Source organism: Nomascus leucogenys, chromosome 4 (genome assembly GCF_006542625.1).
Source record: "Nomascus leucogenys isolate Asia chromosome 4, Asia_NLE_v1, whole genome shotgun sequence".
Lineage (NCBI taxonomy): Eukaryota > Metazoa > Chordata > Mammalia > Primates > Hylobatidae > Nomascus > Nomascus leucogenys.
The window spans coordinates 76,430,325-76,456,173 of record NC_044384.1 but is presented as its reverse complement, the minus strand read 5'-3'; the positions used below and the strand labels follow the sequence as shown (position 1 = coordinate 76,456,173).

Here is a 25,849-nt window from a genome sequence, read left to right as displayed (position 1 = left end):
ATTTTTGTCCTTTATTGCTTGATGAAAGTGCCTTATGAATTATGAAACTATTTATTTCATATATTTTGTCCAACTTTGTGTATTTTAGGTCGGAAGGTAAATCCAGTTTCTATTACTTTATCTTGGCCAGAAGTAGAAGTTCTGGAAGTGGTTTTTAATTGGATGAATATAAGTGTTTTGAAATTGCCCAAACTATAGCATATTCAAGCCCCTTTGAAGCTTTATTTTATACTACCTGAAATGAAAAGTAAATAGGCTTTAAAGTTAGAAAGATCTAGGTTTAAATCTTGGAACTACCACTTAATAGACAAGTGATCTTGGGCAAAAAAAAGTGTAATTTCCCTTAACCTCTGTCTAATCTTTGATAAAATGAGATTGAAAGAATTTACTTAAAACACAGGGGTTTCTATGTAGTATTTCTATTTATAGCAAAATATTGAAAATAGATAAGGAAGTGAGAGGATAAATCAGAACTAATGTATAATTTGCATTTCTATGAAACACCTAAAAATAATGAGATAGATCTATATGTATTCTTATGAAAAAAGTTAATAACACAGTGTTAGGTGAATAAAAAACTTTACAGAAAAATGTGTGGTGTGAACTGATTTTAACTTTAAAAATCCCGAGTGTGTGTGTCTGTGTGTGTGTGTGAGGAAAACACCATCTGGAAGCATGTATGCAATTTTAAGTAAGTGGGGAAAATAACTTGAATAGTACGTTTTCAGCTTTAAAAACAGATGTATTTAAACAATACTAGACACATACAAATTAATTTCTCAAGAAAAATGAATAATAAAAAGAAGCAAGGTTCAAGAGAGATAATAGATATGCCTGGCACAATTTATACCGTCAATGCCTGAGAGCCAACAATCATCAGGAACTCACACGCAGAAGAAAAGTAGGCTTATTTCGTGTGCTGCAGCAAGAGTAAGCATGCACCAGAGGGAGCAAAGTGTTGGCTAAGAGGGAATCGAGAAGCCGTATTATAGGATTTAGGTTTGTGCTGGGTGATTCTAAGAAGGATTTAGGGAGTGAATGCCTCCTAAATTCTGAGATGAGTGTTAGCAAAAGAACTGGTGATTAGCTATGTTGGTAATTTATATCTAAGAGGAAGGAAGATTAAAGTAGGTAAAGAAGGAGTATTTACTCAGATTAGTTAGAAGAGCAGAGTATGTAGCCATTTTTGTGGGTGCCAAGAGTTCTTGTCTTGTGATTATGTTTCAGACATAATCACAGAAACATAATCACAGAATGGCCTTTTCTCTGTCTTGTTCCATTTCAGTCATAGCGTGGCCTTGTCTAATTTTTGCTCATATCCTGTAAAGATTGTTTATATTAAATTGGGAACTTTATGGCTAATATATCAGCTGCTATCTTCAGGGCCATTTTCTAATTTCTCAATACCGTTGATAGCCTCCTTTCTTCACTTATATTTTTACTTTGCCAAAGATAAGATGACGCTACCCAACTTTGGAGTTAATCGTATGACATACGGGCTCTAATTCTGTAGATTTTACTTTGGTTCTTATATGTTGATACAGTTTGGCTCTGTGTCTCCACCCAAATCTCATCTGGAATTGCAATCCGCACATATCAGGGGAGGGGCCTGGCAGGAGACGACTGAAATATGAGGGAGGACTTCCCTCTGCTGTTCTTGTGATAGTAAGTGAGTTCTCATGAGATTTGGTTGTTTGAAAGTGTATGACACTTCCCCCTTTACTCTCTCCCTGTCCTGCTCTGTCATGGTAAGACGTGCTTGCTTCCCCTTTGCCTTCCGCCATGATTAAGTTTCCCGAGGCCTCCTAGTCATGCTTTCTGTACAGCCTGTGGAACTGTGAGTCCATTAAACCTCTTTTCTTCATAAATTACCCAGTCTCAGGTAGTTCTTTATAGCAGTGTGAGAACAAACTAATACATATACTAAAATAATGCACAGTTCAATAGGAAAAATTTAATTTTTTTTCCAGGAGATTTGCCTTTAGATTTTTTTCCACGCTATTTCAGGCAGATTGTCCACTAAAATGTTTCTCCACAGATTCTCACAGAAAATTTATAGTGGAGGGCTTTGGGATCAGTACCTGCTCCCTTCAGCATCTGTGGCTCTAGGTAAAAAAAACACACACACACAAAACAAACAAACAAACAAACAAAAACTTTTTTCATTAGTTAGTTTTCTACTGAAGGAGAGAGGAGCTTCCCAGAAGGGAAAAGTGTTCATGTTGTAAACCTTTGGCAACTCTTATTGATTCTTGACTCTGTGTGTGTGTGTGTGTGTGTGTATGTGTGTGTGTGTGGGCACATGTGCATTGAAGTCTTGTTGTAATGGCTGTCACACCCATGTTAAAATAGTCTTTTCTAATACTCATTACTATTAACATTTATTGAGGGTTTATAATTTCTGTGTATTGGGGGTGGAGCAAGAGGCGATGGAAGCTCCGGTCTCCAGCTCCCAGCCCAGCGACACAGAGACGGATGATTTCTGCATTTCTGCTTGAGTACCGGTTCATTCACTAGGGGTGCAAGTGGTACAGGACAGTTGGTGAAGTGCACTGTGCGCTAGCTGAAGCAGGGCGAGGCATTGCCTCATCGGGAAGCGCAAGGGTCAGGAGTTCCTTTCTAGTCAAAGAAAACAGACGGCCTGGATATCGGGTCAGTCCCATCCTAATACTGCGCTTTTCCAACGGGCCTGGAAAACGGCACACTAGGAGATTGTGTCCCGCACCTGGCTCGGAGGGTCCTATGACCACGGAGTCTCGCTGATTGCTAGCACAGCAGTCTGAGATCAAGCTGCAAGGCGGCAGCGAGGCTGGGGGAGGGGTGCCCGCCATTGCCCAGGCTTGCTTAGGTAAACAAAGCAGCCAGGAAGCTCGAACTGGGTGGAGCCCACCACAGCTCAAGGAGGCCTGCCTGCCTCTGTAGGCTCCACCTCTGGGGGCAGGGCACAGACAAACAAAAACTCAGCAAGAAACTCCACAGACTTAAATGTCCCTGTCTGACTGACAGCTTTGAAGAGAGTAGTGGTTCTCCCAGCACGCAGCTGGAGATCTGAGAACGGACAGACTGCCTCCTAAAGTGGGTCCCTCACCCCTGAGCAGCCTAACTGGGAGGCACTGCCCCAATAGGGACAGAGTGACACCTCATTCAGCCGGGTACTCCTCTGAGACAAAACTTTCAGAGGAACTATCAGACAGCTGAATTTGTGGTCTCACGAAAATCTGCTGTTCTGCAGCCACCGCTGCTGACACCCAGCCAAACAGGGTCTGGAGTGGACCTCTAGTAAACTCCAACAGACCTGCAGCTGAGGGTCCTGTCTGGTAGAAGGAAAACTAACAAACAGAAAGGACATCCACACCAAAAACCCATCTGTACATCACCATCATCAAAGACCAAAAGTAGATAAAACCACAAAGATGGGGAAAAAACAGACCAAAAAAACTGGAAACTCTAAAAAACAGAGCACCTCTCCTCCTCCAAAGGAACGCAGTTCCTCACCAGCAACAGAACAAAGCTGGATGGAGGATGACTTTGACGAGTTGAGAGAAGAAGGCTTCAGACGATCAAACTACTCTGAGCTATGGGAGGAAATTCAAAACAATAGCAAAGAAGTTAAAAACTTTGAAAAAAAATTAGAAGAATGGATAACTAGAATAACCAATGGAGAGAAGGGCTTAAAGGAGCTGATGGAGCTGAAAGCCAAGTTTCGAGAACTACACGAAGATTGCAGAAGCCTCAGTAGCAGATGCGATCAACTGGAAGAAAGGGTATCGCTGATGGAAGATGAAATGAATGAAATGAAGAGAGAAGGGAAGTTTGGAGAAAAAAGAATAAAAAGAAATGAACAAAGCCTCCAAGAAATTGGGGACTATGTGAAAAGACCAAACCTACGTCTGATTGGTGTACCTGAAAATGATGGGGAGAATGGAACCAAGTTGGAAAACACTCTGCAAGATATTATCCAGGAGAACTTCCCCAATCTAGCAAAGCAGGCCAGCATTCAGATTCAGGAAATACAGAGAACGCCACAAAGATACTCCTCGAGAAGAGCAACTCCAAGACACATAATTGTCAGATTCACCAAAGCTGAAATGAAGGAAAAAATGTTAAGGGCAGCCAGAGAGAAAGGTCGGGTTACCCACAAAGGGAAGCCCATCAGACTAACAGCTGATCTCTCAGCAGAAACTCTACAAGCCAGAAGAGAGTGGGGGCCGATATTCAACATTCTTAAAGAAAAGAATTTTCAACCCAGAATTTCATATCCCGCCAAACTAAGCTTCATAAGTGAAGGAGAAATAAAATACTTTACAGACAAGCAAATGCTGAGTGATTTTGTCACCACCAGGCCTGCCCTAAAAGAGCTCCTGAAGGAAGCACTAAACATGGAAAGGAACAACCGGTACCAGCCACTGCAAAAACACGCCAAATTGTAAAGACCATCGAGGCTAGGAAGAAACTATAGCAACTAACGAGCAAAATAACCAACTAACATCATAATGACAGGATCAGATTCACACATAACAATATTAACGTTTAATGTAAATGGGCTAAATTCTCCAATCAAAAGACACAAACTGGCAAACTGGATAAGGAGTCAGGACCCATCAGTGTGCTGTATTCAGGAAACCCATCTCACGTGCAGAGACACACATAGACTCAAAATAAAGGGATGGAGGAAGATCTATCAAGCAACTGGAAAACAAAAAAAGGCAGGGGTTGCAATCCTAGTCTCTGATAAAATAGACTTTAAACCAACAAAGATCAAAAGAGACAAAGAAGGCCATTACATAATGGTAAAGGGATTAATTCAACAAGAAGAGCTAACTATCCTAAATATATATGCACCCAACACAGGAGCACCCAGCTTCATAAAGCAAGTCCTCAGTGACCTACAAAGGGACTTAAACTCCCACACAATAATAATGGGAGATTTTAACACCCCACTGTGAACATTAGACAGATCAACGAGACAGAAAGTTAACAAGGATATCCAGGAATTGAACTCAGCTCTACATAAAGTGGACCTAATAGACATCTACAGAACTCTCCACCCCAAGTCAACAGAATATACATTTTTTTCAGCACCACACCACACCTATTCCAAAATTGACCACATAGTTGGAAGTAAAGCTCTCCTCAGCAAATGTAAAAGAACAGAAATTATAACAAACTGTCTTTCAGACCACAGTGCAATCAAACTAGAACTCAGGATTAAGAAACTCACTCAAAACCACTCAACTACATGGAAACTGAACAACCTGCTCCTGAATGACTATTGGGTACATAATGAAATGAAGGCAGAAATAAAGATGTTCTTTGAAACCAACGAGAACAAAGACACAACATACCAGAATCTCTGGGACACGTTCAAAGCAGTGTGTAGAGGGAAATTTATAGCACTAAATGCCCACAAGAGAAAGCAGGAAAGATCCAAAATTGACACCCTAACATCACAATTAAAAGGACTAGAAAAGCAAGAGCAAACACATTCAAAAGCTAGCAGAAGGCTAGAAATAACTAAAATCAGAGCAGAACTGAAGGAAATAGAGACACAAAAAACCCTTCAAAAAATTAATGAATCCAGGAGCTGGTTTTTTGAAAAGATCAACAAAATTGATGGACCACTAGCAAGACTAATAAAGAAGAAAAGAGAGAAGAATCAAATAGATGCAATAAAAAACGGAAAAGGGGATATCACCACCGATGCCACAGAAATACAATCTACTATCAGAGAATACTACAAACACCTCTATGCAAATAAACTAGAAAATCTAGAAGAAATGGATAAATTCCTCGACAAATACACCCTCCCAAGACTAAACCAGGAAGAAGTTGAATCTCTGAAAAGACCAATAACAGGTTCTGAAATTGTGGCAATAATCAATAGCTTACCAACCAAAAAGAGTCCAGGACCTGATGGATTCACAGCCGAATTCTACCAGAGGTACAAGGAGGAACTGGTACCATTCCTTCTGAAACTATTCCAATTGATAGAAAAAGAGGGAATCCTCCCCAACACATTTTACGAAGCCAGCATCATCCTGATACCAAAGCCTGGCAGAGACATAACCAAAAAAGAGAATTTCAGACCAATATCCTTGATGAACATTGATGCAAAAATCCTCAATAAAATACTGGCAAACCGAATCCAGCAGCACATCAAAAAGCTTATCCACCATAATCAAGTGGGCTTCACCCCTGGGATGCAAGGCTGGTTCAACATATGCAAATCAATAAATGTAATCCAGCATATAAACAGAACCAAAGACAAAAACCACATGATTATCTCAATAGATGCAGAAAAGGCCTTTGACAAAATTCAACAATGCTTCATGCTAAAAACTCTCAATAAATTAGGTATTGATGGGACGTATCTCAAAATAATAAGAGCTATCTACGACAAACCCACAGCCAATATCATACTGAATGGGCAAAAACTGGAAGCATTCCCTCTGAAAACTGGCACAAGACAGGGATGCCCTCTCTCACCGCTCCTATTCAACGTAGTGCTGGAAGTTCTGGCCAGAGCAATCAGGCAGGAGAAGGAAATAAAGGGTATTCAATTAGGAAAAGAGGAAGTCAAATTGTCCCTGTTTGCAGATGACATGATTGTATATCTAGAAAACCCCATTGTCTCAGCCCAAAACCTCCTTAAGCTGATTAGCAACTTCAGCAAAGTCTCAGGATACAAAATTAATGTACAAAAATCACAAGCATTGTTGTACACCAATAACAGACAAACAGAGAGCCAAATCATGAGTGAACTCCCATTCACAATTGCTTCAAAGAGAATAAAATACCTAGGAATCCAACTTACAAGGGATATGAAGGACCTCTTCAAGGAGAACTACAAACCACTGCTCAATGAAATAAAAGAGGATACAAACAAATGGAAGAACATTCCATGCTCATGGGTTGGAAGAATCAATATCGTGAAAATGGCCATACTGCCCAAAGTAATTTATAGATTCAATGTCATCCCCATCAAGCTACCAATGACTTTCTTCACAGAATTAGAAAAAACTACTTTAAAGTTCATATGGAACCAAAAAAGAGCCCACATCGCCAAGTCAATCCTAAGCCAAAAGAACAAAGCTGGAGGCATCATGCTACCTGACTTTAAACTATACTACAAGGCTACAGTAACCAAAACAGCATGGTACTGGTACCACAACAGAGACATAGATCAATGGAACCGTACAGAGCCCTCAGAAATGATGCCGCATATCTACAACTATCTGATCTTTGACAAACCTGACAAAAACAAGAAATGGGGAAAGGATTCCCTATTTAATAAATGGTGCTGGGAAAACTGGCTAGCCATATGTAGAAAGCTGAAACTGGATCCCTTCCTTACACCTTATACAAAAATTAATTCAAGATGGATTAAAGACTTATATGTTAGACCTAAAACCATTAAAATCCTACAAGAAAACCTAGGCAATACCATTCAGGCCATAGGCGTGGGCAAGGACTTCATGTCTAAAACACCAAAAGCAATGGCAACAAAAGCCAAAATTGACAAATGGGATCTAATTAAACTAAAGAGCTTCTGCACAGCAAAAGAAACTACCATCAGAGTGAACAGGCAACCTACAGAATGGGAGAAAATTTTTGCAACCTACTCATCTGACAAAGGGCTTATATCCAGAATCTACAATGAACTCAAACAAATTTACAAGAAAAAAACAAACAACCCCATCAAAAAGTGGGAAAAGGACATGAACAGACACTTCTCAAAAGAAGACATTTATGCAGCCAAAAAACACATGAAGAAATGCTCATCATCACTGGCCATCAGAGAAATGCAAATCAAAACCACAGTGAGATACCATCTCAGACCAGTTAGAATGGCCATAATTAAAAAATCAGGAAACAACAGGTGCTGGAGAGGATGTGGAGAAATAGGAACACTTTTACACTGTTGGTGGGACTGTAAACTAGTTCAACCATTGTGGAAGTCAGTGTGGCGATTCCTCAGGGATCTAGAACTAGAAATACCATTTGACCCAGCCATCTCATTACTGGGTATATACCCAAAGGACTATAAATCATGCTGCTATAAAGACACATGCACACGTATGTTTATTGCGGCACTATTCACAATAGCAAAGAGTTGGAACCAACCCAAATGTCCAACAACAATAGACTGGATTAAGAAAATGTGGCACATATACACCATGGAATACTATGCAGCCATAATGATGAGTTCGTGTCTTTGTATGACATGGATGAAATGAAATCATTCTAGTAACATTGCAAGACAAAAAAAACACCGCATTCTCACTCATAAAAACAAGAACATGAACAAAAACAAACATGTTAAAAATAAGATAACTAAAAATACAGTTAATGCAAAATCAACATGAATGAAAATAAAAACCTGACATTGCACATTACCTAAAACCTAAATAAAAAAAAAATAATTTCTGTGTATTATTTTATGTATTACATTACGAGGCTGTATGATTTCTATACATTATCTTATCTATTCCTAATAAACAAGCAAATAAACAAATTAGAGCACCCCATGAAACATGTATTAAGGAAAACGAGGTCATAAAAGCTCATTTAACTTGTAAAGAGGCACTACTGGTGAGTGGCAGAGTTGGGATGTCAACCAGAGTCAAAGAGCTTCTAAATCCTATACTATATTACCATACAGTGACACATGTGTTTAAAACAACATTATATCTATATATCTATATATCTATATCTATATATATATATATATGTATAGATATTGGGTTCCATCCAATATTGCTGAACCAACATCTGCAGGGCTGGGCTGTAGTTATATACACTTTAAAAAACTGCTTGGTCATTTGAATGCTGTTGTCTACAGATTGGTATTTAAAGACCACTAATGTATGCTACACACTCACTTAACTTCTAGCTAGGAAGCTGCCTGTATTATTACTTTTTATCGTCATTCATGCATTCAATATTTATGGACTATCAACTCTGTCTAAGCCTCTATACCAGATGTTAAAAGGTTATAGAAAGAAAATGTATGTCAACTTCCTTATAGATGGTAAGGAAGCTCTGGTATGTAAATAAATAATTTAGATAGTGATAAGTAATATTTATTTATATAGTTCAAGGGCTATGGATATTCAGTTGAAGAAGAAATTACTTCCAGGAGTAGAGGGTTGGCAGGAAACAAACACTGGTTTGGGAACACTGCAGGGAGAGACTAGCTCTTGAAGGAGTAATGAGATTTGGGTGTGTTGAGGTGTGTTGTTTCACATGGTGTATGTACTGATTAACAGTATATGACTTCCTGACTTTGAAGAGTAAGCTGCCATGTTCTGAGAATGACAATGGAGAGGGCCATGTGGCAAAGAACTATGGACATCCTCTAAGATCAGAAAGTAGCTTTCAGCTGACAGCTGGCTTTCAGGTGACAGACAGCCAGTTCTACACCTGCAAGGACATGAATTCTGCCAACAATGTGAGTGAGCTTGGAAGCAGATCTACCCTCAGCTGATCCTTCAGATAAGGGCACAGTCTTGGTTGACAGCGGGGTTATATAGCATTTCAGAGGATGTTATTATGCAGCAATAGATAGAACTGATACAGATTTTGGGATTACAACAATACAGATTTATTTCCCTGTTGAGGGATATTCACTTCCTAGGTCTTGACTTTCCAAAAGATGCTATAATAAAGATCCTTAAATATGTGGCCTTAGGGACTGGGACTTTTATTTCCATCAAGTTTTAGGGCTGAAATTCAGGATTGAAGGCTTAAAAAATTTTTTTTTTTATTTTACTTTAAGTTCTGGGATACATGTGCAGAATGTGCAGGTTTGTTACATAGGTATACATGTGCCATGGTGGTTTGCTGCACCTATTAATCTGTCATCTACATTAGGTATTCCTCCTAATGCTATCCCTACCCTAGTCCCCCACCCCCCAACAGGCCCCAGTTTGTGATGTTCCCCTCCCTGTGTCTATGTGTTTTCGTTGTTCAACTTCCACTTATGAGTGAGAACATGCAGTGTTTGGTTTTCTCTTCTTGTGTTAGTTTGCTGAGAATGATGGTTTCCAACTTCATCCATGCCCCTGCAAAAGACATAAACTCATCCTTTTTTATGGCTGCATAGTATTTCATGGTGTATATGTGCCACATTTTCTTTATCCAGTCTATCATTGATGGGCATTTGGGTTGGTTCCAAGTCTTTGCTTTTGTGAACAGTGCTGCAATAACCATATGTGTGCATGTGTCTTTATAGTAGAATGATTTATAATCCTTTGGGTATATACCTAGTAATGAGATTGCTGGGTCAAATGGTATTTCTGATTCTAGATCCTTGAGGAATTGTCACACTGTCTTCCAAAATGGTTGAACTAATTTACACTCCCACCAACAGTGGGAAATTCCTATTTCTCCACATCCTCTCCAGCATCTGTTGTTTCCTGACTTTTTAATGATCACCATTCTAACCATTGTGATTTTGATTTGCGTTTCTCTAATGACCAGTGATGATGAGCTTTTTTTCATATGTTTGTTGGCTGCATAAACGTCTTCTTTTGAGAAGTGTCTGTTCATATCCTTCCCCGACTTTTTGATGGGGTTGTTTGTTTTTCTTGTAAATTTAAGTTACTTGTGGATTCTGGATCTTAGCCCTTTGTCAAATGGATAGATTGCAAAAATTTTCTCCCATTCTGTAGGTTGCCTGTTCACTCTGATGATAGTTTAATTAGATCCCATTGGTCAGTTTTGGCTTTTGTTGCCATTGCTTTTGGTATTTTAGTCATGAAGTCTTTGCCCATGCCTATTTCCTGAATCGTATTGCCTAGGTTTTCTTCTAAGGTTTTTATGGTTTTAGGTCTTATGTTTAAGTCTTTAATCCATCTCGAGTTAATTTTTGTATAAGGTGTAAGGAAGGGGTCCAGTTTCAGTTTTCTGCATATGGCTAGCCAGTTTTCCCAACACCATTTATTAAATAGGGAATCCTTTCCTCATTGCTTTTTTTGTCAGGTTTGCCAAAGATCAGATGGTTGTAGATGTGTGACAGTATTTCTGAGGGCTCTTTTCTGTTCCATTCGTCTATATATGTGTTTTGGTACCAGTACCATACTGTTTTGGTTACTGTAGCCTTGTAGTATAGTTTGAAGTCAGGTAGTGTGATGCCTTCAGCTTTGTTCTTTTTGCTTAGGATTGTCTTGCAATCTAGACTGGATAAAGAAAATGTGGCACATATACACCATGGAATACTATGCAGCCATAAAAAAGATGAGTTCATGTCCTTTGCACAGACATGGATGAAGCTAGAAACTATCATTCTCAGCAAACTAACACAGGAACAGAAAACCAAACACTGCATGTTTCCACTCATAAGTGGGAGTTGAACAATGAGAACACATGGACACAGGGAGGGGAACATCACACACCGAGGCCTGCCGTGGGATGGGGGACTAGGGTAGGGATAGCATTAGGAGAAATACCTAATGTAGATGATGGGTTGATGGGCACAGCCAACCACCATGGCTTGTGTGTACCTATGTAACAAACCTGCACATTCTACACATATGTCCCATGACTTAAAGTATAATAAAAAAATTGGCACTATCAATCTTGTTGTCTACAAGTGCAGAGAATTAGAAACTGAGGCCCAATCTAGAACTGCTTCTTTGCTTTTTCTTTTAGAGCTTCTCTCACATCTTGGACTCTCAGTCTGTAGATCAATCACAATGCCATAGAACACAGATGACACTTTCCCCTGCTTTTGAGACTCGTTGGTCCCATGGTGTAGATACATGTAAAAGGGAGTGCCATAGAAAATGACAACTGCTCTCAGGTGGGAGGCTCACATGGAGAAGCCTTGTGTCCTTCCTGCAGTGGAAGACATCTTCAGGATAGCAGCCAGGATATATACCTGGGAAAAGATGACCACCATCAATCACAGTGGTGTTCAGGAGCTTTCAGTCCTCATGCCCCTACAGAAGCAATGACTGACAACCATTCACAGATGAGAGTACCTTTGTGGAGCCCGGGAGGCCAGCGGAGAGGTCCAATCATCCTGCTGAAGAAAAAAATCTGAACATAGACACTTTAAAGAGGATAAGAACAGCAGTTTCATTTTACCAGCATTAGCCTCCCTCAAGGCAGCACAGCTTAATATCAAAGAGACCTGCACCTCCAGTGATTTCTCCCACAGGGGAAAGTGAGAGCTTCTCCAGCCTAAGGGGTTCCTTTCTTTTTCACCCCACCCAGAATACTGAACGAATGACTCAATAGTCCTGCGACAATTCGGGGCAGGGAAAGGGGCAGGGGCTCACAGCAACATGGGTGCAGTACATAAAGCATTATTGTTTCTACTGGCTGCTCTGCAGAATCCACCAAGAGGCTGCTCACAAACCTTCCAGGACATATCGCCTGTGGAGGCCACAACAAGACCATGGTTGTATCTGGCATTTTGCCTGCCCTCTCCCCATAGATATGCCTGCAAGAGCCTCTGAAGCTCATACACCAAAAACACACACAGACAGCCAACTAGTCTCCTCTGGGTTGGGAGAAGATACTTTAAGCACTTCATGTCACTGCCCTAGGAAAAATAAATGGGAGTTTCTCAGTACCCAGCATGGCTTTAAGGCTTGAGAGAAACTGTACAATCCTAACACTTCCTCGTGGAGAGGGAACAAAGGAAGTGGAGTTGGTGTATCCGTAGGAAAAGTCTGAGATTCTACATGCAAGTGAGATCATGCAGTATTTGCCTTTCTTCATCTGGCTGATTTCACTTAGCACAGTGTTCTCCAGGTTCCTCCATGCTGTTGCAAATGGCAGGATTTCCTTATTTTTAATGGCTGAATAATATTCCAGTGTGTATGTATATCACATTTTCTTTATCCATTCATCTGCTGACCAACATTTGTTTACGTATCTTGACCATTGAGAATAGTGCTGCAATGAACATTACAGGTAAGAGTGCAGATATGTATTTGACATACTGATTTCATTTCCTTTGGATATACACCCAGAAGTGGGAATGCTGAATCATATGGTAGTTCTATTTTTAACTTTTTGAGGAAGCTCTGTACCATTTTTACAATGCTTGTACCAGTTTATAGTCCCATCAGCTGTATACAAAGATTTTTGTCACACATCTTTTTCTTTTTGTTAGTAGCCATTTTAACAGGTGTGATGTGATATCTCATTGTGATTTTGATTTGCATTTATTTGGCAATTAGTGAGGTTGAGCACCTCTTCATATACCCATTGGCCATTTGTATGTCTTCTTTTGAGAAATGCCTATTCAGGTAACTTGACCATTTTAAAATCAGGTTATTTACATATTTATTTTGCTATTGAGTTGTGTGAGTACCTTACATACTTTGGATATAAACTCCTTATCAGGTATATAGTTTGCAGATATTTTCTTCCATTCTGTACATTGTCTTTTCATTTTGTTGATTGTTTCATTTGCTGTACAGAAGCTTTTTAGTTTCAAAGAAGTAATTCCACTTGTTTCTTTTTGTTATTGTTGTCATGGGCTTTTTATGTCTTATCAAAAAAAATAATGCAAACAGCAATGTGAAAGTGCTTTTCTCGTATGTTTTCTTCCAGGAGTTATATGGTTTCAGATTTTACATTTAAGTCTTTAATCCATTTAGAGTTAATTTTTGTATATGGTATGAGTCCTATTTCATTTTTTGCATGTGGCTATCCAGTTTTTGCAACACTACTTATTAAAGGGATATCCCCCCCAATTTTGTACTGGCACTTTGGTCAAAGATTAGTTTACCACATATGCCTAGATTTATTTCTGGGCTCTGTATTCTGTTTCATTAATCTATCTGTCTGTTTTTATGTCAGTACCATAGTGTTTTGATTACTGTAGCTTTGTGTTATAATTTGAAATTATAGAGTGTGATGCCTCCAGGTTTATTCTTTTTACTCAAGGTTTCTTTGACTATTGGAGGTCTTTTGTGGCTTATAAATTTTAGGATTGTTTTTCTATCTCTGCAAAAAGTGTCATCAGAATTTTGACAGAGACTGCATTAAATCTGTAGACTACTTTGGGTAATACGGACATCTTAGTAATATTAATTATTCCTTTCCATGAACACAGAATATCTTTCCACTTTTATTTGTCTTCAGTTTTTTGATCAATATCTTCTATTTTCAATGTACAGATCTTTTACCTCCTTGGTTAAATGTATTCTTTAAGTATTGTATTCTTTTTGATGCCATTGTAAATGGAATAATGTTGTTAGTTTCCTTTTTGAATAGTTTATTGTTAGTGCATAGAAACACTAATGACTTTTCTATGCCTATTTTTTATGCTGTAACTTTCCTGAATTTATTACTTTTATCAGTTTTTTTTTGTGTGTAGAGTCTTTAGAGTTTTCTGTATATAAGATCATGTCATTTGCAGAGACACTTTGATTTCTTCCTTTTCAATTTGGATAATTTCATTTCTTTTTTTTTTTTGCCTAATTGCAACAGCTATAACTTCCAGTACTGTGGTGAATATAAATGGCAAGAATGGGCATCCTTGTATTGTTCCTGATCTTAAAGGACAATCTTTCATCTTTTTACCATTAAGTATAATGTAGACTATGGGCTTGTCATACATGGCTTTTATTATTTTGAGACACATTGCTTCTACACCTACTTTGTTGAGACTTTTACCAGAAAACACCATTGAATTTTGTCAAATGCTTTTTCTGTATCAATTGAGATGACCGTATGATTTTAATCTTTTATTCTGCTAATGTGGTGTATCTCATTTATTATTTTGCATATGTTGAAACATCCTTGCATCCTAAGAGTAAATCCCACTTGATGCATTTAATGTGCTGTTGAATTCAGTTTGCTAACATTTTATTGATGATTTTTGCATCTATAGTCACCAGGGATATGGCCTTTAACTTTCTTTTCATGTAGTGTTTGTGTCTGGCATTTGTATTAGGGTAATGCTGGCCGCATAAAATCAGTTTGGAAATATTCCTTCTTCTCTGCTTTTTCTGGAAGAGTTTGAGAAGAAGCATTTAAAGAATTCTTTAAATGCTTGGTAGAATATACTCAAGAAACCACCTGGTCCTGGGCTTTACTTTCTTGGGAGATTTTTGATTACTGATTCAATCTTCTTACTCATTCTGGCCTATTTGGACTTTCTATATCTTCATGATTTAGTCTTGGCAGGTGGTATGTTCTAGAAATTTGTCTATTTCTTCTAAGTTAACCAGTTTATTGACATATAATTATTCATAGTAGTCTCTGATTCTTTGTATTTCTGTGATATCAGTTGTAATGTCTCCTTTTTCATTTGTAATTTCATCTGAATCTTCTTTCATTTTTTCTTGGTTGGTTTTGTTAAAAGCTAATTAATAGCATTTGTCTTTTCAAAAAACCAACTCAGTTTTATTGATATTTTCTATTGCATTTCTCATGTCTATTTCATTTATTTCTGCTCTAATCTTACATTATTTCTTTCCTTCTGCTGACTTTGGGTTTAGTTGCTCTTAGTTTTCTAGTTCCTTGAAGTGTAAAGTTAGGTGGTTTAAGATTTCTTTTTTTTTTCTTAATGTTGGTCTTTAATGCCATACACTTCCTTTTAGCACTGCTTTTGCTGCATCCCATAAGTTTTGGTATGTGGTATTCTATTTTAATTTGTCTCAAGATTTAAAAAAATTTCCTTCTGATCTCTTTTTTGACTCATTGGTTGTTAGGAGTGTGTTTTTAAATTTCCACATATTTGTAAATTTTCCAAAATCCCTCCGGCTATTGATTTTTAGTTTTGTACCATTATGGTCAGAAAAGATACTTGAGATGATTTCAGTCTTCTTACCTTTGTTAAGACTCATCTTGTGGCTTAGCATATGATCTATCCCAGAGAATGCTCTGTATGTGCTTGCAAAGAATGCGTATGCCAGTTCTGATGGATAGAATGTTTTATATATGTCTATTAGGTCGATTTGGTCTATACTATAGATCAAGTCCACAGATTTGCTGTTCCTTATTGATTTTCTGTCTGGATGACCTATCCATAGTTGAAAGTGAAGTGTTGAAGTCCTCCACTGTTATTCCATTGCTATCTGTTTCTTCCTTCAGAGATGTTAATATTTGCTTTATATCTTTAGATATCTCAATGTTGAGTGCATATATATTTATAATTGTTATAGCCTTTTAGTGAATTGACCCCTTTATCATCAAATATTCACTTTCTTTGTCTCTTATGACAGATTTCGACTGGAAGTCTATTTTACCTCACGTAAATATAGCTACCACTGCTCTCTTTTATTTACTATTTGCATGAAATATCTTTTTATATCCTTTCACTTTCAGTCTATGTGTGTCCTTAAGTCTAAAATCAGTCTCTTGTAGAGAACGTATTGTTGGATCTTGTTTTTTAATCCATTATATCATTTTGTGTCTTTTGATTAGAGAAGTTAATCCACTTACATTTAAACTAATTATTGACAGGCAAGGGCTTACTACTACTGTTTTGTTACTTGTTCACTGACTTTTTTAGTCTGTTTGTTCCTTTTTTTCAATACTTACCGTATGTCTCTGTAATTTGCTAAATTTTTGTGGTGTTATGCTTTGATTCCTTTTTAAAAAGTCATTTCTGTATCTACCAGAGGCTTTCACTGTGTAGTTATCACGGGGCTTACATAAAACATCTTACAGTCATAATATTCTAATTTAAACTCATAACAACTTAATTCCAATTGCATATTAAGTTCTACATTTTTACTTCTCCCCTACCCCACATTTTATGCTATAGTTTTTCACTTCTGAATGACTACTGCTTTCTCATCAATAACATGATCATTTCTGTTTTGTTCTTCCCACCTCTTGAGCAATGCATATTAAAATATCTGATTTCTGACTTGTCCCTACTCCTCAGAGTATCCAAATGTACAGAGAGCCACTGATTCCTTCCTTCATTCTTGGATTAATTCAGCAAAGCCCATACTCTATGAAAATCCCCTTTCACACTTCTCTTACTGAGATATTCACAGCTCTGTGGAATGTGTGCTGCAAAAGGAAAATAGACCTAAAATTTGGACTACAGCCATGTTTGGTCAGTAGGTTTGAACAAAGTTCCTATATATGAATTTGATTTATCTTACTAATTATATAACACAACTTCTATAACTTAATTCTAAAGTTTTTTTTCTCAAGTTGGTCTGTCATAAATTGGAAGAGATGAATTAGCATTTGCTATTACTATTGGGTATCTTTTCTCCATTTATTTTCTGTTTATTCTTCTTTTTTAAATTCTGTGACTATTAAAGCTATATTATTTGGTACACAGATTCTCAAAGAATAATTCACATTTCTTCTCAGCCTATTTCTATGAGCAAAGGCATTTATAGCCATTACATTTAAGAAGGTTTGCATGAGGAGATATATCAGGATAGTAAAACTTAGAGATGCCTCTCTCTCCAGAGATGGTCCAGGAGGTAAATAAAGACTTGTCCTTTCCTATCTGGAGATTTGCTTACATTTTAGAGTGAAAATAAGGTTTCTTTCAATAGAGGGGAGGATGAGCAGGTCACTAGCAATGTTGTATAAGCTCTTGAGTTTCCCAATTTTGGGTTTTATCTCCTGTAATCATATATCTCTTGTATGTATATAATATATATAAGTATGTATGTAATATATATACACATATATGTACATATATTTCACATAATACGTACACATCTGTGTATGTTTTACTACACATATTTTATTTTACTTTTTTACAACGGGAACACTAAAGTCTGATCCCATATTTGAGTTCTAGATTTAAGCCTATAATTCTGCATTAATTCTCATTATTGGGAATTGATGGATATAAGGTATGAATTCTGGGTAAATGAGCCTGCTCTGTAGCACCAGACTCTGCGTGTTGTGTTGTTTTCCTAAGATGTACACTTGCAAGAAGCTATAGCTGAATATTGAAGTCATATTTACCAATGACAAAATTGATATGCTCTATATTTTTCTGACTCCTGCATTGATTTCCTAATTTGTCAGGGAAACTAGGGAAAAGATGGATATTTGTCCCTAATACCCCAATATCTGTGAAGATTTACTCCACTGTCTTTCCTTTCCTCCCTTCTTTTCTGCATATATTATCCAAAGAAATAATCTTTCAAATTTTACTTTACAATTACAAATAGATTGGCTATAGAGAAAAATACCTCTCAAGAGAAGACAAGAAAAGATTCCCTCTACCCCCTGCTGAGTCTTTATACTCTATTTAATGGAAGTCCTTACACAACATTGATTATGCACTTCTCATTGATTTACTTTACTTTTTTTTTGATGGCAGATATCTCAAAAAAGCCTCATCAAAATGTATCGATGCAATTTCAAAGATATTGTTTTAGACACATTTTCTTTAAGGAGCACATGGATTAGAAGTTTGTTTATTTAATCATTTGAAATGTTTTTCTCTATCTTTCAAATGCTATTGATATAATTAAGTAATGCATTTGTGTCTTATAGACATTTGTCATATTTTCTGAGATTGAGAAATAAGAGCACTGCTGGCTGGCCTGTTGAGCCATGTTGAGATAGAAATCAAGGTTCAGATTAGAAATACTTTTTTTCTGTTAGTTTTATGGCTTCAATCACATCTTGGTTTCTCTGACTGTAAATCAAGGGGTTTAACATGGGAATAATAATGCCATAAAACACAGAGGCTACTTTTTCTTGTTTTTGAGACTCATTAGTACGATGGCGTAGATACATGTAAGAGAGAACCCCATAGAAAGTGGTGACTGCTGTCAGGTGGGAGGCACATGTGGAGAGACTTTTTTCTTCCCTGCAGCAGAAGATGTCCTCAGGATGGCAACCAGGACATATATGTAGGAAAAGATGACCACCATCACAGTGCACATCAAATTTAATCCCACAAATACTGTTAGTAGCATGATGTTGAGGTCAATATTGGAGCATGGTAGGGCAATAATTGGAGGTTCATCACAGAAAAAGTGATTAACTGTATTGGATTTGCAGAAGTTCAATGAGAAAGTAAAACTTGTGTTTACAGAGGCATTTAGGAAACCCATGACATATGAACTAACCGATAGCTTAATGCAGAGTCTCTGGGACATAACCCCTGGATAATGGAGTGGGTTACAGATGGCCACATAACCGTCTACTGCCATAGCAGCCATGATGTAGCAGTCACTTGTTGCAAAGTACCATAAACTAGTAATTGCACCATACATCCTATGCATGAGATAGTTTTTTTGTTTCTACAAAGTTTTTCAACATCTTGGTAGTGATAGCAGAGGTGTAACAGAGATCAACAAATGCCAAGTGTTGGAGGAAAATTTACATGGGGGTATGAAGAGAAGCATCAATTTTGATAAGTAGGATCATTCCAATATTACCTACTAGGGTAACCACATAGATGGCTAGAAATACTACGAAGAGGATACGCCAAGACTTGTGTTGACCAGCAAATCCCAGGAGAATGAATTCAGTCACTTCAGTGCCATCATTTTGTTCCATGGCTAGCATAGATTACGTATCAGCTGAAAATATGCAAAGAAAGAAGCAAATAGAAAGAGAAAGCTAAAATCATTGTGATCTTTTAACTTATTTCAGATTTGGAAATGTCATAATATCTGGTTTCATAGTGGGGTCAGCATGTACTTTCTGTGACATGATTGACTTCTATTTTAAAGGCTGAAACTTGACAGCCAGCTTAGAATTTCATCTACAGTTCATACAAATTGCAATGGAGCAGTTGCTATATTCCCAGGGTAGAAACTGATTGGCAATTCAAAAATCTATCCGTTAAGAAATCTATGAAATATTCTTTTATTTAATTATGACTTCTTTTATGTTCTTTATATTTTAATTAAAATATCTCAATATACCTAAATAGTAATTTTATATCTAAAAATCTTGACTTCTTCTTAGGGTTCTATATGACCTTGTTTCAACTTTTCTCCATATTCTCATTTTACCCTTTTCCCCTTCTTACTAACTCCGCCATGGCCATCGTGACTCATGGCTATGTAGAGCTCTTCACGGAAGTATTTATCCAAGTATCTATGCCAAATGATCATATTTTAAAAATAATTCCCAATCTGTTATCCAGTTATGGATAGATACCAAATTGCTTACAACTTGCCTCCGATACAAGTAACTCGGTGTGAAAACTTCTCAGTGATATACTCCTAGAGACAAAATTGTTGAATCGCAGGATATGCACACATTTAACTTGACAAAGCATTGCAGATCACTTTCCACAATGGAGGCACCAGTAAACAGTCTTACTAATTGCGTGTGGGAATTCCGATATCCACACTTCCTTGTGAACACTGGTATTTTTACTTTTCTCTTTTCTTGGGCCACAAAACAGGTGTAAAGTAACATACCATTTAAATTTTTTCCTCTAACTGCAGATGAATTTGATCACTGTGTAATATTCTTCTTAGAATTTTGGAATTCTACTTTTCTGTAATTTGCCTGTTCATATTTTTTTACAAATATTTATATTGAGTTGATTTATAAATATTCTTTTTAACTTGTCAGTTGACTTCACAAAAATTTCCAAACATTGTATTATCTATTAACTTTGTCTATAATACCCTTTTCATGGACCAGAAACTATTAAACTTGAAATGATAATTGATCATTTTTTGTTTTATGATTTGTTCTCTTGAAAAAAAATGGAATGAAGTTCATTCCTTTCTCTAGTTCATTTTCCCTGTAGATACAAATGCAATGATAAAACTTATTTTCCTTCTTATAGTGTGTTGCTGCTACCTGATGCTTGTTGAATCATAATACTTTATGTCATACATATAACCTGATATTTTTGTGGTTTCTCAATATTTATTTTTTTTAAAGAAAGCTAACAGGAAAGAAATTATTTAGTAGTTGGTGTGTATGTATGTGTGTGTGTGTGTGTGTGTGTACCAAATATTTAAATTTCAAAATATCATTAAATGATTTGATTTTCTATTTTAAAATTTACATGCAAAAACACTAGAATCAACTATGTTGTATACCAATGACTTAGATATACGGATAAAATGTAAGAAGACGTAAAAGCACAAATCATAAAACATTGAAAATTCAACCACATTAAAATAAAAATATTGATATTATGAAAGAGAAAAGACTGGATACTGACTGGAAATTTACTCAGGTTGGAAATTTACTCAAGTAAATTTATTTTAAACACATATAAATGCCAAAAAATATGTAGCCACCAAACTTAAAAAAAATAAAAATTTAGTGTCCAGTACATATAAATAATTTTTATAAAAAAACTTGAAAAATTCACAAAGGACATAAACCAGATAATTACAGAAAAGAAAACCCAAATGACCAGCAGAAATGTGAAAAATGAACAATGCACTAGTAATCAGGTAATTTCATATTAATACTTCGTTGAAATATAGTTTTATGCTCAATAATCTGAAATGCCAAATTTTGATGAGAATGTGGAGCCACAGGGATGCACATATTTCTGCTGGGAAGGAGAATCAGTTCAGTTATGTTGGAAACAAATTTGGAAATATTAGTAAAATTAAATGTATGCCTTTCTGTGGATATACATATTCTGAAAATTATACAATATAAAATACAATATCTACGAACATGTATATACATAGATATACCCACAAGAATGTTTATAGCATAGTCTTAGAAAAAAATACGAGCTATTAAACAAGCTAGTTAAGTGGTGCTACAGCATCTACATGGATACATATTTAAAATGGAATGCTAAGTAATAAAAAGCAAGTTGCAGAAGTCAGATGGTAGTTACACGAGTTGTTATATGATTATAAATATGTGTATATATATATACACATATATTCCTCATATATACATACATTCCTCAGGTAAATTTGCTATAAAATATATGAAATGCAGGTCTTTCAAGGGGGCTTCCTTCCATCCAGTGGGTAAAAGCACTCGTCAGAGGAAGCTAGAAAAAGTCAGGGTCCACTTAACCTAGAATCCTGATTATAATGACAAGGAGCTGATTCATGTGAACGTCCCAGCACAAGGAAAGTATTGAATGGATGCTCAAAATTAGTCATAATAATGCATGCAAATAATGCATTAAGGGCATATTATATTCACTCATTAATTCAATGTCAATCATTTGTTAATTCATATAATTTCCAGGCAACACAGCCCATTTTAGTTCCTTCACGCCATTTTCATCACACCACCAGGGATGAAGTGACTCTTCCTGTTTTTGGGGTGAAACATGCTAGTACTTAGGCTCTGATTCTTGCTCTACCATTACCTGCACACACTGCAATGATACACTGATACACGGCTGATGCTGAAGATGCGCTTTGCTTTGTTTTTTTTTCCCCCCAGATTGCTTCCAGAGTCTCTTTCTGCCACTGTGCAGCTTGATAACCCACCATGGTCTATCTCTGTTTCGTTATTCTCTATCAGGTGTTTATAGTTGGGCCTAAGAGATCGATATTCACTTTCTTGAGATCTGAGGTTTTGGTGGCTGAGATGCAATTCGGAAAAATAATGTTCACTACATATTTCATGCTGACAAAAATTTAAACTTTCTAGAGGGCCTATTTTTTTCCCAATGTTACTGTCATTAGGGACTTCTTTTTTTGAAGAGTTGTCTTGTTAGAGAACAGCTGCTTTTTTTTTCTTGTTATGAATGAGGATGAGCATGTTTTTATATATCTAAGAAATTATTTTTAGGTCTAGTTAATCATCCCTGTCACCACAATCAGCAATAAGCCTGGTTTTCTGAAAGAGTCTAAATTTAACCTAAATTTATCTCAGCTCTAGATGTCACATTCTCTTTCAAAGAAAGAAAAACAGGGACAAAGACAGCAGGGTGACACCACATATATACCCTTGACAGATATATATGATATACATATATAATGCCTTCTGCAAACTCCCCAGCAGACTTTTACGTACATCTTATTTGCTAGAACTGTGTTACATAGATTAGCAGATATCTTTGTGTCTTGTACCGCACTTCCTTAGTACTTGATTTCAGTGCATCTGTGGTAGACAGTTTTGTCTGTGCTACCAGCAGTCCATCTTCTATAACATCTCTCTGCTTCTCTGCCTCAGAAATATCTCTGAAAACATTAAAGATCACTCATCAGGGCCACCACAGGTGTGTGAGGATGTTAAAATCCTTGGGCAATCCCAAACCAATGGGTGAGGGGAGTTGAAAAAATGTCTTAACTTCCTGTCTTTTAGAAGAATAATTCTGAAGGACATTCCACATATTTTTATCAGAATCCCCTGTAGGATCAAGTTCCAGTTTTCCAGAGTGTATACCGGCAAAGTAATTCCTCCATTCCTGGATTTTCTCCTTTTGTATTTCGCTATTCTCGCTCCTAGTCTCTGCGGCCTTGGAAACCTCCCTCGAGGAGCTTAGAAAACTATCTTCTGAGGGAGCAATTTTTACTACATGCTCACCCTCAGGTTTGATACTTCACTAGAGTGACTAAAAAATACAGCTGTTATGGACTGAATTTCTGTATTCCCTCAGAATTCATCTGTTGACTCTGAAGCCTCAATTGGTGATTCAGGAGGTAAGGACTTTGGAGGATAGAGTCATGAGGGTAGAGCTCTTCTGACCGAGATGTGTTTCCTTATAAAAGAGAACCCAGAGAGCTCTCTTGCCTTCTTTGAGTGTCCTGCAATCCCGAAGAGGCCCCTCATCAGAACTTGACCATGCTGGCACCCTGATCTTGGATTTCTTACTTCCAGAATTGGAAATAAATTTCTTTTATTTATAAACCACCCAATCTATGCTAATTTCCTATAGCAGCCTGAACTGATTAGGAGAGAAGTTGGTATAAGGGGTGGTGCCGCCCATTAGAAATTCCTAATATTGGAGATATACCTAATGCTAAATGATGACTTAATGGGTGCAGCAAACCAACATGGCACATGGATACATATGTAACAAACCTGCACATTGTGCACATGTACCCTAAAACCTAAAGTATCATAATAATAATAAAAAAAGAAATTCCTAATATTGTAGAAATCTGCTTTGGAACTGGGAAATAGGTAGATGCTAGAAGAGTTTTTAGGTACATCTTAGAAGAAGCCTGGATTTATGTGAACAGACTTTTAAAGTCATGTTCATCATTAAAGTTCATCATTTTGGTGATGGCACAGTAAGAAAAGGTAACTGTACAGAAAGTTTCTGTGTTCTTAGAGAATATGTAGGTAACCATGAACAAAATGTTGGTAGAAACATGGAAGGTAAAGGCCCTTCTGATGAGGTCTCAGATGAAAATGAGGGACATGTTATTGGAAAATGGAGAAAAGGAGATCCTTGTTATAAGGTAGAAAAGAACTTGGCTGACTTGTGTTTATGTTCTAGAGTTTTGTGGAAGGTAGAGGTTGAGAGCAGAAGATTGCTAAACAAAGTATTGAAGGAACAGCTTAGTTTCTCCTGACTGCTTATAGTAAAATGTAAAAAGAGAGAAATGGTTTCAAGATGGTTCTTTAAACAAAAAACAAACCAGAACTTAAAGATTTAGAAAATCAAATTCTTAGCCTATTCGTATTGCAAAAATGAGAAAGTGTATTTGGAAGAGAACACGAAGGCTGTGGCCAAGTGTCCATTTGATAAGATTAGTATGAATGTGAATCACAGGCTTAATCAGTCATCTCAACAAAAGACAAGAATAGAGATGGGATTATGCCAGTGGGAGTACTGCCAGATAGGACTAAAGGAAACAGAGAAGATAGGACAAAATGAAAACAGCCTATAAGACTTTTTAGACCCTACAGTACTGAACTGTAGAACTACCTGGGTGTATACATGTAGCATTTTTCAAGACAAGGAAAGAAGAACCTGGAAGGCAATTAAGAAATAATCAGGGTCACCATTCCTAGAATTCATGAGCCCAGGAGGTGGGATTGCCAAAGTATAGGACCAATGCCTAGAAAGTCGGGTTGGGGTGCCTTGCCAAACCCTGGTGGTGGTACAATCTCCATCCCAATAGAACTGAAGCATGAGGGGCCAGGGAAGAGTGCCAAAGCATGGGCAGTGGCTCCCCAAGCTGTGGGGGTAGTTTTGCCACCTCAGTGGGTCTGGAAGGGTGTCCTCTGCTCCAGTGGGTTTGCTTTTGGAAAGGAAATGTCTATGCCACCATTGCACTTTGGAAGCACATAATTTGTTTGGCTTTACAGGTTCACAACTGAAGAAAGATTTTGCCTCAGGATAAATTGCATTTTGAGTCTCATTCATGTCTAATTTAGATAATATTTAGTTGACATTTTAGTCTTTAGAATGAATTAAGGCTTTGGGGGCTGTTGGACAGGAATGAATGTATTTTGCATGTCAGCAGGACATTAATTCTGGGGGTTAGGGGTGGAATTGTTCTGGTCTCCAGAACTGTGAGGAATAAATTTCTTTTACTTACCATTATTATTTTTTGAGACAGAGTCTCACTCTGTCGCCCAGGCTGGAGTGCAGTCACGTGATCTCTGCTCACTGCAAGCTCTGCCTCCTGGGTTCACGCCATTCTCCTGCCTCAGCCTCCTGAGTAGCTGGGACTACAGGCATATGCCACCACGCCGGGTAATTTTTTGTATTTTTAGTAGAGATGGGGTTTCACCATGTTAGGCAGGATGGTCTCGATCTCCTGACCTCATGATCCACCCACCTCGGCCTCCCAAAGTGCTGGGATTACAGGCGTGAGCCACCGTGCCTGGCCTACTTTAATTATAAGTCACTTAGTCTATGGTTGTTTAGCATAGAATGTGAATTAAGACATTAGGAAATTGTTTAAGACTATACATACAATTATAAATTTTTTATAGCCAAAGAATACAAATTAAGCCAACAAACAAAGAGAAACATAAGGCCAGGTCTGAGAGGAGTGCAAACATAAAATTTCCATCATACTTT

General features: G+C 37.3%; 1 pseudogene; it reads right to left on the bottom strand.

Annotated features, from left to right (window-relative positions):
- Positions 1-18,537: 18,537 nt before the first annotated feature.
- LOC115834650 lies at positions 18,538-19,464 on the bottom strand (annotated as a pseudogene).
- Positions 19,465-25,849: the final 6,385 nt, after the last annotated feature.